At 43.2% G+C, this 15,110-nt stretch overlaps 1 long non-coding RNA gene across 12 annotated transcripts; it reads right to left on the reverse strand.

Moving 5' to 3' along the window:
- Positions 1-402: 402 nt before the first annotated feature.
- LOC120889333 (uncharacterized) lies at positions 403-12,946 on the reverse strand. 12 transcript variants are annotated; one of them, XR_013424801.1, is made up of 11 exons: positions 10,725-12,945; positions 10,399-10,536; positions 9,561-9,627; positions 6,915-8,407; positions 5,333-5,398; positions 5,162-5,235; positions 4,604-5,014; positions 3,517-3,684; positions 2,680-2,788; positions 956-1,033; positions 403-847 (listed from the first exon to the last, which is right to left on the reverse strand). It is a non-coding gene; the product is annotated as an uncharacterized LOC120889333 (long non-coding RNA). The 12 variants fall into 12 exon arrangements; XR_013424798.1 differs by lacking the exon at positions 956-1,033 and adding an exon at positions 4,010-4,059; XR_013424800.1 differs by lacking the exon at positions 956-1,033 and having other exon boundaries at positions 6,915-7,036; positions 7,254-8,407; positions 10,725-12,944.
- Between the last annotated feature and the right edge of the window lie 2,164 nt (positions 12,947-15,110).

The following is a 15,110-nucleotide window of genomic DNA, read 5'->3' on the forward strand; positions in this document are numbered from 1 at the left end:
AGAGGTTGCTGGACACTAAGATGTAAATCTGGAGTTCATGGTGGCTATCTTGCCATAATTCAGGGAGAAGCCAGAAGGAATGAGACAATTTTTAGTATAAATCATGCCTGAAGTCAGACTACCCTTATATTTGGTGTTATATACATAAGCAAACTTTTTTTTTCAATTTAAAGACTGATGGAATAGATTTTTTCTGCCTTTTTGCACTAAAATGAATGACCCAGACTCTAAGCTGATACATGGCAGAGTAAAAGTTAAACTCTGATTCCTGTTTTAATCCCCTTTCATCACAGTGTCTGGATTTAATATTTAGTTACTTCCAAGGAACTTAAACTAGAATAAAATCGAGTCACAGAAGTTGCCTTAGGTTAAGTCCGTCAGAAACACACACCGAGTCAAAGATTTATGTGCAAATAATTTATAAAGGACACATTGCTAGAGTAACTGACAGGAGTTGTGGGAGTAGAACATGAACAGAGAAGAAACCAAGCAAAGCTGAAATTTCCAGTAAAGTTCCAACTTCAATCTGATGCCCAAGGTTGTTGTGGGGTGTACGTATCTTACTACTGCAATTTGTCCTGCTTCCACATGGGGTGTTGGGCTTCCTGATTATGGACCAGTCAGCCACGGACTAGTGGACAATCCTGGGTGGAGGGAATCTGTGCTCCCAGTATCTATCTGCTCTTCTCAAGTCCAGGAGATGAAACAGCATGAGTAATCCAAGAAGAGTCCTCTGGAGAAGGGCCATTAGAAGCAAAACCTTGGCAGTCTACTGCAGGAGGTAGTCCAATTGGAGGGGCCCTTCCTGGATACATTCTGGCATAATCATCTCTTCTTGACCAAGGTCCTGAAAGTCAAAAGCATATCAATAGGTGATGTAAAACTGAAGTACAGTTTGTTTCTATATCTTCATTTTGCATTGACAGAAACTTCCCCAAGTCTGTGATTTTCTCACATTTCCTTTAATTTCAGGAACCATAGGAGAGAGGTCTCAGGAGGAATCAAATATTCCTTAGACTTCTTAGATTCCAGACTGTAAAAAAAAAAGTTACCCTTATTTAAACCACAAATTGTGTAGTATTTTGTTATAGCATCTCTAACAAACTAATACACATGTCTATCCAAATTCTTTTGTCCTTACTTTTTCATTCCAATATCCATTCCTGAGTATGTCTGAGGAGATGACTATCTGGCAGAATAACAATCTGTCCTATGCTCAGTGTTTTGTGCTTATTGAGTTAGGCATTTCAGAAACAAATTCCAGAATGAAATGGTATAGTTTGTCCAGGAGGAAACATGAAATGGACTTTCATTCCACACTCCCTGGTACTATGTTCTCAGCAGTCAGGAAATTATTCTCAAGTCTATAGCACTGAGACCACAGTCATATCAGCATGAGGACCAGATGCACTAAAACTAAGATATAAGTGCATTTATTTTCAGAGCATTAGTAAAGGCTGTGATGTAGGGCAGGTTAAATCTCTCTTTAGTCTTGGGTCTAATTTTGGCTCGCCAGTTGTATAAGTGCTACTTAGGAATGCTACGTTAACAGAAGTCAAACAATCTCTGTCATATCTATCATTCTGAAAAACAAATCTAGAAAATCAAAGTCATACATTTCTTTATAACTGCCTCCCAAAGGAAACAATTTCTTAGATGATTTTTATTGGAATACCAAGTTCAACAAATAAATCCAGAGGCCAAATAAAGCTTTTCTAAAAAGAAATAGAAAACTGAGTTAAAATATTAGAACAGAGGAAACAGAATGGCTATGTGCATCTCTTTTTGAAATCCTAGTAAATTCCCTGAAGTAGACAGTGTCTCCCAGTAGGCACCCAGCATCTTTTTTGACATTCTCCACCTGAACCTCAAAGAAACATGGTAAATAAACAGGGAAAGGAACTGAAAGTCATAGAGCTAACTAGGTATCTTGCCTTGGATCAAAATGATAAATAAATAGAAGAGAAAAAGAATGTTTTAGAGCAGTTCTTATATGTAGGCATCTGATGGAAATATTCAGAAAGCTAAAAGGTTGATAATATTGAAATCAAGAACACTGTATTTAATTCACTATTTTAACGAAAACATAGTTTGTTATTCAATAAAACTTTAAGTTGTATTCCTCATAATTTATTAACAATAATCAAAGACAAGAAGCCAAAGGCAGGAATGGAAGCAAATTTATTAAAGATAGGTCACCCTTGAGGATATGCAAGGACAAACAGTTGGAGTCTGCCCTTTGGATTCACAGGCGATTTAGCTTTTGTGATCTCTTCAGGGAATTAGAATGAGAAATTCACCAAGCAATTCTTTCCCATTATTTATTCAGCCAGAAAAAACGTCAAACAATCTACAGATAGCGGAAGGTCTGTGTGAGTTGGAGGTACATATCAAGGTAGGAAACCACCCTAACTGTGATGGTCATGGTCTGTGTCAATGTGGATAGGCTGCAGTCACCAGTTAAGACATCAAACATCGATGTACTTTTACTGTGGAGGTATTTTGTAGGTATGACTAAAACTGCTGATCAATTGACTTTAACTTTAGAAGATTATTCTAGATGAACTGGGTGGACCTGATTCAGTAACTGAAAGACTTTAAGAGCAGAACTGAGTACCCTAAGGAAGAAATCTCACCTGGGGACAGCAGGTTGCATGCCTGCAAAAAGCTGCAGCCTACCTTTCCGGATGGGCTATTGTGTTGATTTCAGAAGTGACGACCCAGCATCCACAATAATCTAAGCCAATTCACATACACAGTTGTTTCTCCATGTCTGTGTATTCTGCATCTGAGGATTCAAACAACCACAGATAAAAAATATTTAGAAAAAAGTTTGTCTTTACTAAACACATATTGGCATTTCTCTTGTCATTATACCTCCCAAAATACAGTGTTACAACTCCTTACATAGCAGATACATGGTGTTAGGTATTATGAGTAATCTAGAGGTTTTTAGATGTTTTTTAGAGTATGTATGAGGATGTATATAGGTAGTAAGGAAATACCTACAATATTTTATATTAGATAATTGTGCATCCAAAGATTTTGGTATTCATTGGGGATGGGGGACTTGAGCCAATCCCCTGCAAATATCAAGGAACAACTATATGTAACTGCATGTGTACAAGTGTGTGTGTGTATGTATATATATGTTTTCTATAACTCATATATACATAAATATGCATGTATATAGATATACAGGTCCCTTCTGGTTCTGCTTCATTACTTGAATTCTGTATACTAATTATTTGAACAATGAAAATTCAAAATAATTGTTAACTAAGAAAGACGTTATTGGCTAGGTGACTGACAGTGCAAAACAGAACTCAGAGCTATCACAGAGTTAAAAATTAAGTTTTAATAATTATTAAAATTAGAAATTAAGTTGTAATAATTTTAAAACCAAAGACAGATCCCAAGGGCCTTGTAAGGGCTTTACTAGAGCATTCTGGAAAAACTAGAGGACTAGTTGACTGATTCTAGTGTTTCTGAGTATATACTGTGAAACTTACTCACAGGAAAAAAAAAAACTGAATTGCCTTTAGTTGCTGCTGACTGGAGTGAAGAAGCAAGGACAGACGATGCTCATGTGAAGGACAGTGAACAGGTAGGAAATCAAAGGAGAATTGCCGCACTGTCTCCTACACGCTTCCGTTTTCCTTCTAGTGCTCCCAATATTGAAACCTAGAAAGAGAATGCAGAGGGCAAAAATAAAGTGCGGAATCCCTGTCCCAGCAAAGCAAGGTCACTTAGAGTACAGAGGGCCTGGTTTCCCACTGAAAGACAAGAGCTTAGTTATTGGAACAGAGTTCTGTGTTTCTCAGAACATATACTTTTGGCAAAATAGCTTTCCAAAGTGAAACAAACCAACAAAAAGCACACAATTGGATATTTCTGTAGCTTACCATTTCTTGAGTTTCCTATTTTACTAGATAGAGTTAAATTCCCTTCTTTTTAAAAAAGGAGGCACTTAGGGTGTGGGAGTAGGATGCCGGGGTTGTGACTCAACTCTATTGCGTTCGCCTAGGCCGAGAGAGGCCCTGGGTTCGATCTGCAGCACTGCCGAAAAATAAATAAAATAAAGGTATTGTGTCTAACTACAACTAAAAATAAATTTTAAAAAATACGGAGGCGCTTAAACCCTCTTCTGCTTAACAATTCACTCTACATCCAAGATCTTATGAATGAATTTTTATTGTGATGCACTTAAATATCAACAATAATCTCTCTAATTTCCAAAATATTTTTTATAATACTCAATGAAGCCAATTACATGCTTTGAATATGGGTTAGAACTGAAGACAGAATACAATTCAATGCAGTCTACTTAATTTTCCCTGTTTAAGGAAATGTACTGGAAATCAACACAATTTAAAGTGCTGGATATCAGAAAGTAATAAATGATAAAATTTGGACACCAACCCAGCATGAAGAGAAGAATAAGAGGGAAGTTGGGATTACAACGAAGGTTGATTTTATGTTTGTTAATTTTATTGGTTGGTTTTAAACAAAACGTGAGAAAGACAATAACAAATCTGGCAACAGGTCACTCCGATTGTTTCTCAAGTGTTGATTGTGCAAAACGTGTGTCTTCTGCTCTCACCTTAGAGAACAGCCCAAAGTTTCTCGAAAATGGCATGTGTGGGGCTGGGCTTGTGGCTCACTGGTGGAACACTCGCCTATGTGTCAGGCCCTGGGTTCGATCCTCAGCACCGCATATAAATAAATAACATAAACATTAAAAAAACCCAAACATTACAAACCTCTTGACATATCATGTTTTGAACAACCAATAAAAAATAAATAAAAAAATATAAAAAACTCATTAAAAAAAAGAAAATAGCATGTGCCATCCATTATTCCATGACTTTTCACAAGCTATGCCTTTTTCCGGGAATGCTTTTTTCCTTTACCTTTCCATGAATGACTTACTTAAACCTCCAGTCTCAATTCAGACTAGTATTAATTGGATGTATAGGCATACTTCAGAGGTATTGTTGGTTGCTCCAGAACACTACAATAAAGAATATAGTGGAATAAATTATTACACACATTTCTTTGGTTTCCCAGTGCACATTAAAGTTTTGTTTCACAGTGTATATAAAAGATATGGCTCTGTTATGTGTGTAATAGCATTATGTCTATAAACCAGTACATGTACCTTAATTTAAAAATTCATTATTTTTCAGAAAGTGGTGTTAACTCCTTGATGCAGGGCTGCTAGAAAACTTCAATCTGTAAAATAAAATAAAATATCTCAAAAATGCAATAAAGCAAAGTTCAATAAAATGAGATCTGTTTGTATAAAGGAATGAAGGATAAGCAAGGTCACCTGCAGCGGGGAATGGATGCCATAAACACACCGAATGTACAGCTTTGAAAGTTCCAAACTTCTAGCCTGATACGAAGAAAGAAACATTTGCCATTATAACATAGATTGGAATAAATCACCTAATAAAAGGAAAACCACAAACTGAAAGATGTACTTTTTTAAGAATGTTTAGGTTGCAAGAAACAAAATACATGAATTAAACTAGCTCAAATGACACAGGCAATATTTTTACCAACAAATGTAAAATCCTAAAAAGAATAGGTTTCTGGTCACTCATGATCTAGTGGTTCAACAATGTCAATCAGAATCTAGTTTTTCTTAATTTCTCCTGTGCTTTCTTCTTAAGCCTAAATTTATATACTTTTCAATTATAAGAAAGCAGTAGCAACTATAGAAGAATTATGTCTTTTCCCCCCTAATTTCCAAGAGAAAGAGCATATCTCCACTGAAGGATAATGAAGCTGCTTTTCTGAGAAACCTCTTAAAAATATTTACTAACATCTTACTCACCTGCCTATTCATCAATCAATCTCTTTGGCCCAAAGTTTCAGATGTGCCTTTTGGCTTAAGTTAATCAAGAGGTGTTACTGAAAGAGGGGTGTAGACTACATGAGGAAGGGGTTGAGAAAAAGAATAAAACAACCCAATGGCTAGGGAGGCTACGGTAGGAGGATCACAAGTTCAAAGCCAGCCCCTGTAACTTAGTAAGGCCTTAAGCACCTTGGCAAATAAAACAAAGGGCTAGAGATGTAGCTCAGTGGCTAAGGGTCCCTTGGTTCAATCCCTGGCACCAAATTTAAAAAAAAACTTCGTAAACAGAGAAGTGAGACCATAGAAGATTTCCTAAAAAGGAGGAGACTGGGTCATAGTATTGAAGTTTCTAAATGTCACTATTTGAAGTTTCTTGATAACTTCATGGCTAGCATAGGTCCTTTAAAAAGCAGATTGTGAGAATATCTGATCTGAATAGAAGATAATAAAATTAATTTCAGATCTCAGATACATTGATTTTAAGATTATGATAGGGCAGAGCCTAAACAGGAAATTAGTACAGGGAACTGAAGCCCAGGAAAATAAGTGAGATCGAAGACACATTTGTGACAGATTGGAAGTTGAAGTTAATATAGCTGATATCCTGTAGAAACTATCAAAGCAACAGATTCCACCAACTTCTTTCAGGGTGGATCGTGTTATAGTTCCTGATCACTCAAATAAAGTGCTTCCATCTAATCAGGGCAGTGTGCTAGGAAATGAAATTGCCTTGGTGGAATTGATTTTGCATGAGCAGTTTTTAATTTTTTTTTCACAAAAAACAAGTTTGCTTCTATAGTACTTTGTAAATATTGTGGCATCAAGTCAATGTAACTTTCTTGTGGGATTCTTACCCAAATCAGAAACCTTTTAATAATGCCTACTTATTTTATAAAACACTATATTTTATTACATTTTTTAAAAAGGTCAAATCAGGAAACAGTTAATCTGGAATGTGGAAAAATTCTGTGTTGTCTTTCTTATTAATGGTTAAGATTTACATGCTATGTAACCATCACCATGTGATGTTCTATACTAATAAACCCTTCACCTGGATTGGCTGCACTACAGATAGACCACTGACATAGGAAGAGAAGATGGAGGAATGACAAAAAGCAGCAGCTGTTCTTCAGGGTCATTCATCTGCAATTATTCATGTGAAACTGGACACGACTAGGAGATAATGAATGGATTCGTTACACATTATGCATTTAAGACTTGTCATTAAGAATTAATCAGACTCATTCGTTAATTTTATTGTATACATATGATGATCTTACATCTTATGATAAAAAAATTATGTATCGAAATCTGGTTCACAGAAGATGTTAAAATTATCATAAGGCTGATACATACCTTCATTTGGGATACCTGTGGATCTCCATCTTACCTTTTGAAGACTTCAGATTATTTCCTCTGCCATGATATTATGAATTTAAGATTGGTCTGTCTCATCCCAGCCTTGTACATTCTAGTGGAAATCTTTTTTATTAGAGGTTTTGTAAAAGTTCTGTATCTCAATCCTTTATCACTTTCATTTTGTTCTTCACTGATACAGTCATAGAGTGGTAGTCATGCTTTGAATCTAACTAGCAGTATATCCATTGGCATAACAATGGTACATCAAGAAGACTACAGTAAATGGAATGACATCAAGAACATTAATGAAAAAAAATCGATTCTGCTAGTATTCACCTATACGTCATGAAATAGCTGCCCAAATAAACATACTGGGATGTCTAGGATGCTGTATGAGGCTATGGGAAGCTACTATTGTGAAAACTGATTGAAACATCATACATGTTCTTATCACTAAAAAAATTCACATCATTTCACAACACATTCTGTTTTAGTCTATGTTCATTTGCATTTCCGGACACAACATGAATGCAGAAGCTAGCTTAAGCTAAATATTCAGCCTTTTAGAGGACAAATATATCACTATTGGTCATAAATGATCTACATCAAGATCACATAATATAGGAGGTAAATTAAAAAAACTTCAAAAATTTATTTATAATTAAAATGAATTTACCAAAGGGAAATTTCATCAGTAAGCCAACCTTTCACTAAGCTGACACTCCTCTCCACTTCGTGGTGTTTTTGATTGTGTTTATACTCACAAAAATTGCTAACTTTACATTTGTCACCTTTCATCTTCTTTGGATTTTACTTATCCGAAAACTCTTGAAGGTTGAAAGCCGCTTACCACAGGGATTCTTTGAAAGTGTTTTGCGACGCATTGCTCCCTGAGCACCAGCTCCTCCTCAGTGTGTGGTCACATACTTATCCACACATCATGTGAACTTACAGACCTGGGCAACAGGGGAGAGACCATCCCAGGAAGTAACCAAGCTACTTCTTCCAGGCAAAGCGCAACATCCCATTTACACATAATTATCATAGAAATTAGAAAACTTTGTATGGGTTATTAGGGTCACATAACTTGGTAGATACAGGTTACCTCTTCTGATTTTCAAGTGAACGCCACTCTTTAGAAAAGCATCTGTTAGGCCAGACTCCAGCGTTGTCAGTTGTAGCATACTGTGCACAAGAAATTCAAATAAATTTTATGAAGATTTTGGCAATAAGGTGCCTAACAACAGATATGACTTGTGAAACACAATCCTATTACATTATTACATAAATTGATCCTTGGTTTACCCAGACCTTCAAATGTTTGGCATGCATTTACAATTGTTATTTTGCTTGAAATAAATATATTCTGATTTCTTTACTTAGTTCCACATGGTAAAATGAATCCTTCAATTTACAGTTATTTTCGTAATTGAAAAATGCTTGTTCCTCTCTGGTTATAATATCACAACCATGAGCAAAGTCATCTAAATGAATTAGGGAAAGATTACCCCCTTAAAGTCAAGAGCTTTGGTGTAACACATTTTTTAAGAATATTGGGTTTGGCAGTTCCTGGTTTTTCCAGGGAAGACAATGCAAAGAGTTGGTAACTTTTTCTTCACAAAAGTTAGTTTGGGAACATAGGCAGAAAAGGTGGAACTTCATAAGGGTATTTCTTCCCTCTACCTGATAATATTGGTGCCATGGAAGAGTATTCTTTGAGCCATGCTGTCAAGAATATTGAAAATGAAGTCTGATTATATAATTTATTTCATACTGCTTTATTCTATACTTTAATTTGATTTTCTCTTGAAAATTTATCAAGAATTATGAATTTGTGTTTTAGGTAGATACGTACTTATTGTTTTAGGCTATTGGCCATTTCGCCTCAAATCTAAACAGATCTCAATAGACATCTTTTCAATACCCAAGAAAACCTATCTGTCCAGACTTTACTTTGGTTACAGATATCTGGGGGAAAAATAACCCTCTTCAAAAAACAAACAAACCCCCAAAACAGCATTAACAGTAAGTTCTTTCATTCCGATTTCCACCTTTCCCTACTAAAGTGATATATGTTGTCTATCTTTTTTGTAAATTATATCCTGGAAAATTTGAACAAACAATGAATACAATATCCAAGCTGTTGAGCTCCAGGGAATTTTCCCTTCAGATTTTAAGTTTCTATGACTTTGCACCTGAAAGCCAGAAAGGGGGAACCATGTGGATATTGAAAGAAGTGTGTGGGTAGTTGCTGCCACAGAGGCCCACACAGGCCTCCATTAGGACTGGTCAGTTTGTCTCAATGGCCAACACTATCAACACCAGATTAACATGTTACCTAGTTAGAGGAGTGACAAAATTGAAGGAACATCCTCAAATGCTACTATCTGTATAAACCACTCTTTCTGGAAAAAAAAAAAGGAAAATGAGACATTCAAGAGAGATTCATCAACAGCATAAGCCCAAATAACCAAAATCTCTCAGGTTTTACTGCTGCATCCCTGGTGGTCCAAAAAGGAGGGAATAAAAAGGATCATGATTTTAAAAAGTGAGAAAACTACGGGTCCCACCTGTGCTCACTTGGGGAGTGAATATTATAATGGCAGTAAGTCATTTTGAGAGTCAGTTTGAATCATCAAATCCCTACCTTCCATAACTCCTTGTAACAGACCAACCCTGGTTCTAGCCTCAGGCCTCCCCATTCTTGGGAATCTTAGAAGAGCAAGTCATGCAGGGGAAACTTCCGTTATCCCTGGCCACTGGATGTGGAACTGACTCATAGTCCCCAATGTCAAATTCGATGGGTCCCAGCACGAGTTTTGAACTCCTAAATCTTCCTAAGTTTACCTGGGTCATCCCAATCAGAGCAAAGATCTGGCCCACATGGGGACTGCCCAGGTAGTTTCTAACCTCTCATTTGGTAGGGGATCTGTCTAGGCTATTGCCTTGAGTTCTGCTATGTAGATTGCCCAGCCATCTGTCATGGTGCTCTGGCTCCTTGAGAAAATGAAAGTCCTCTGCTTCCAACCAGTTTGACTTGTCTTCCTCTGTCCTGCCCTAATTCTGCAGGACCAGGAAAAGGTCTATTGTATTCAGCTTTTTCACTGCTATGACTAAAAGTACCTAACAAGAACAATTTTAGAGAAGGAAAATTTTGTGGGGGGGGCGGGGCTCACCATTTCAGAGGTCTTAGTCCATAGACAGCAGGCTCCATTCTTCCAGGTGCACGATGAGGTATAACATCATAATGGAAGAGTGAGGTGGAGGGAAGTGGATCACAGGATGATCAGGAAGCAGAGAGAGACTCCACTGTCCTGGATATAAAATATATATCCCAAAGTCATGCCCCCAAAGGCCCACCACGTCGAGCTACACAGCACCTGTGTAGCCACTCAGTTAGTACCATCTGGGGATTAATTCACTTACTGATCTAAAACCCTCAGAACCCAATAATTTCTCCTCTAAACCTTCTTGAATAGACCGACACAATGTCCCAGCTTACCACACTTCCTTGACCTTCCAATTGCCACCACCATCCATGGACAGGCTATTGTCACTGGTACTGCCTAATGTGAAGAAAGGAGCAAAATATGGAGAGCAGGGAGAAAGAAGGAAGAAAGGAAGGAAAGAAAGAAGGAAGGAAAATGAGCATTGATGGAATTGTCTTCTTTTGGCCATCATTTCAATTGCAGCGTACCTTGAATTTTGTAATAATACACATCTAAAATTACTGTGAGTTTGAGCCCTTGTAGATCATCTCTGTGCTTTGAAATTGTTAATGTTTCAACTTGGAATAATTACTAGATTCTTCTCACAAATTTTGGGATAATTCGGTTCCATGGAGTCCAGGAAAACTGATAACTGCAGGGAGGGGAAACAATATGTGCATTGAACCAGAACAAGGACCATTAGCTGTGTTCGGATGATACCATACTGTGGGTAGCAGCTCTACCAAAATCCCAGGGTGGGAGTGTGGGTATTTACTGCACGGAGGGAAGGAGTAGACTTAAGATCTCTTTTCATAAGGAAAGGATTGTGTCCTTCTCAGCCTTCATTCCATTTCTCCAGATTCATTCCAATAATATCCTGAAAGGGGTCCTGGTCTTAATTTTCAACAAACTGCAATGCCTCAAACGAATTAAAGGTACAATACAATTTCTTAAGAAACAAATAACAATACCTGACACTTGTCTCCTTAGGTTACTAGAATATACTATTTTATTGATTCCGAAACTGTTTATTAAACATACACTAAATTCTAAATACTTTCAATATGGCTTGGCTTCAAGATGACTCAAATGACATATATCCCATAAAATCTCAGTGTATCATGATGAGCCATTGCAAATTAACACATCAGTGATAAAATACACACATCATCTGCGTCCACATAGAGGAAAAAAGAAATCAATAAGAAGAGAAAAGCCAGAAATGACAGGCAAGTGGCACTAACAGACTGGAGAGCAGGAAAACAGCAAAGAGGCACTGTTAAGCCTAAGGTCACATGGAGCAACAAGCGCGATTAGAGAACCAAGCCAGAAGCCACAACAAGGAAGGTAGAGTCAAGGGCTAAGGCATGGGAATGGAATTCACTAAAGTGGACAGGGCCAGGGAGGAAAACGGAGGTGGTAGAAACACTAGAACAAAGTCTCCAGGACAAAGAATACTACAAATATAAGGATTCAGTGTACAGAACCAAGGACCCAAGGAGAGCAAGGGAAAAAAAAGAGGCACAGAAAGGGGGCAAAACCAAGGGTCTGATCAAGAAACAAGAAAAGGGTACACCAGAAGAAAAGCTGGGGCTCAAGCAAAGAGCCAGGAAAAGGAAAAGCAAGCCACAAGAGAGGGCAGGGAAGAAGTTCAAGAAAACACACAGGGATAGGGAAAGAAGAGAGAGGAGACAAGGGCAGAGGGGGAGGTAAGATAAAGGCCTGGATCTGCTGCTGGGAGCCAGAATTCGGCACAAGGGCCTTGGATGAAGGAGGAAAAAGAAAGCATGAAGGAGGAAAAGATGTTAGGGCCCATGGAAGCCAAAACGACCAAAAGGCCAAGCCTACAGGCCTGAGCAGAGAAGCAATCAGGAAAAGAAATCAGAAAAAGGAGTCAATCAGAAATAGAAACTAAAAGGTCCATGGAGATAAGGCAAAGGGTGGAGATGCACTATGGAAAGATGGGTAGAGGAGGGATGTGGGGCTGGCACCCCAACAAGGAGCTCACCCTAGGGATGTAGAGAAAAACCAACACAAGGGCAAAGCAAAAAAAGGCCGGGCTGGTGACGCAAGGACAGGGCAGTGCAGACAAGCCAAGAGGAGCAGGAGAACTGCCCAAGCAAGGGCGCCGCTTTCAAAGCCTACAGGCTCAGATAAGCCACAAGAACCTGCAAAGGTTCAAACCAGGAGCCAGACCTGGGCAGGGCAGAACAGAGCCAGAGGCAAAGGGCCGGTGAAGCAGTATCAAGAGTGTAGACAGGGCTTGGGAGGGAAGGGAGTTAGTGCCATTAGTGAGGGAGGGGGCTCGAGGCCCAGGTCTACAGCCAGGTGTAAGGATTTTCAGGGTGCAGGGTGCGGGACCAAGGGCCCAAGGAGAGCAAGTGGCCCAGGCAAGGGGCAGGCCTGTTTCCCTAATAAGGCGCCCTGACCCAGATGCGAATCCTGGGACAGGGACCTGGCAAAGAGAGCCTGGCAAGGGATTGGGGCCTGGAGGAGGGCGACGGGAGGGCTCCGCGCGGGGGGTGAAGGGGGGGGTGACGGTGGGGGCGGAGAGGGGTGAGTGCCAGGACCAAAGCAAGGGGCAAAGGCAGGGGACGGACCCGACGCAGGGGGACGCAGGCACCAACCGACCGACAGACCCACCGACCGACCGACCGAGCGCACCAACTCCAGGACCGCGCGCGCGAGGGGAAAGCGGGAAAGGGCAGGATGGGGGCGGCGCAAGGATGAGGGGGACGCAGGGAGGCGCGAGGGACACCGAGGGCAGCGCGGTAGGGGGCCCAAAGAAGGGGCCCCCAGCGCAGACGCGACGCGACGCCACGCGACACGAGGAACGCGGTCAGGGGCTCAGGGGACTGGAGCGCGAAGGGTCAGGCTTGGGGAGGGCTCCGCGGGGGTAGGGGGCAGCACGCAAGGCCAGAGGGTGGGGGCGGGGGTAGGGAGGGCACGGCGCAGGGGAAAGCGGCGCAAGGCCAGGCCCAAGTCCACTGCCAGGTGTCAGGGTGCAGGCAGCAAGGGGGCCCGGCGAGGGGCAGGACTGTATTTCCCATTGGGAGCCTGCAGGGCTCACAGGGCAGACAAGGCCACTCCGCTGCCCCAGGGGACTACTTCCTCACCAAGGGAGGGGCGGGGGACCAAGTGTTGAGGGCCAACAAGGGCCAAAGGAGGGCACCGTGAGGGGGAGACATTGGGTCCCAAGCCGGGGTGTGGGGAGAGCCAGGACCCGATCCAGGAGCCCAGGCGAGGGGCAGGCAGGGGAGAGGGGTGTTTCTCGGCAGGGCAAGGATGATACACAGAGCACCAGGGGACCAGAGGGCAGGCACAGGAGGGGGCCCAAGCAAGGGGCCTGAGAGGATGGGACAGGGACAGGGTCCTCCCGAAGAGCGGCCTGGGCTCAAGCAAGGAGCCAGGCCCTGCAACGGGAGACCACGAGTGACGGCGAGGGGTCCCGGCCGGACTCAGGGACTCAAGGGAAAGGACAGGGCCTGGGAGGGAATGGAGGGGATGGCGTGGACGGGCGGGAGGGCACGAGACAGGGACGGCACAGGAGGGCACTGGACGGGCCGGGGGGAGGTAGGCTCAAGGCCCAGGTCCACTGCCGGGGCTGGGGCTCGGGCAGCGGGGCTTGGGGAGCATGGCTGGGGGGGGGGGGGCGGGGCAGAGGGAGGGCAAAGGGACCAGGCAAGGCGCAGGGCGACCTCGTCCCCTAGGGAGCACGAAGGCGCCAAGAGGCCAAGCCCACTGCCCTGGACCAGGGGAGCATCCTGACAAAGGGATCAGGCCGAGGGCTCTGGCAGGGTCAGGGAACAGACAGGGGCCAAGGGAGGGCAGCTCCAGTGCCTGGAGGCGGAGGGGGCGGCAGGGTGGCCCAGGGGCGTGGCACAGGGAACCAAGCCAGGAGCCAGGGGCTAGGGAACTAGAGGGGGGGCCCACGCAAGGGCAAAGCAGGGAAGGGCCGGGGCGGGCGACACAAGGCCAGCGCAGTGCGGACAAGCCAAGGGGAGCAGGAGGACCGCCCAAGCAAGGGCCCCGCTTTCAAAGCCCAGGGGCGCAGCTGAGCCACAAGGGACAGCACAGGCTCAAGCCAGGAGCCAGGCTTAAGGGGGGTGGTGAGGGTGAGGGGGGTGGTGGGGGTGGTGGGGTTGGGGAGGGCAGGGCCAGAGGCTAAGGCCTGGGGCAGGGGGCTGGGGAGGGGAGGGGAGGGGGCTCGAGGCCCAGGTCTACGGCCAGGTGTAAGGATTTTCAGGGTGCAGGGTGCGGGACCAAGGGCCCAGGGAGAGCAAGTGGCCCAGGCGAGGGGCAGGCCTGTTTCCCTAATAAGGCGCCCTGGCCCAGATGCGAATCCTGGGACAGGGACCTGGCAAAGAGGGCCTGGCAAGGGACTGGGGCCTGGAGGAGGGCGACGGGAGGGCTCGGCGCGGGGGGTGAGGGGGGGGTGACGGTGGGGGCGGAGAGGGGTGAGTGCCAGGACCCAAGCAAGGGGCCCAGGCAGGGGACGGACCCGACGCAGGGGGACGCAGGCACCGACCGACCGACCGACCGACCGACCGACCGAGCGCACCGACCCCAGGACCGCGCGCGCGAGGGGAAAGCGGGAAAGGGCAGGATGGGGGCGGCGCAAGGATGAGGGGGACGCAGGGAGGCGCGAGGGACACCGAGGGCAGCGCGGCTGGGGGCCC

This window comes from Ictidomys tridecemlineatus, chromosome 8 (assembly GCF_052094955.1).
Source record: "Ictidomys tridecemlineatus isolate mIctTri1 chromosome 8, mIctTri1.hap1, whole genome shotgun sequence".
In the NCBI taxonomy this organism is placed as follows: Eukaryota; Metazoa; Chordata; class Mammalia; order Rodentia; family Sciuridae; genus Ictidomys; species Ictidomys tridecemlineatus.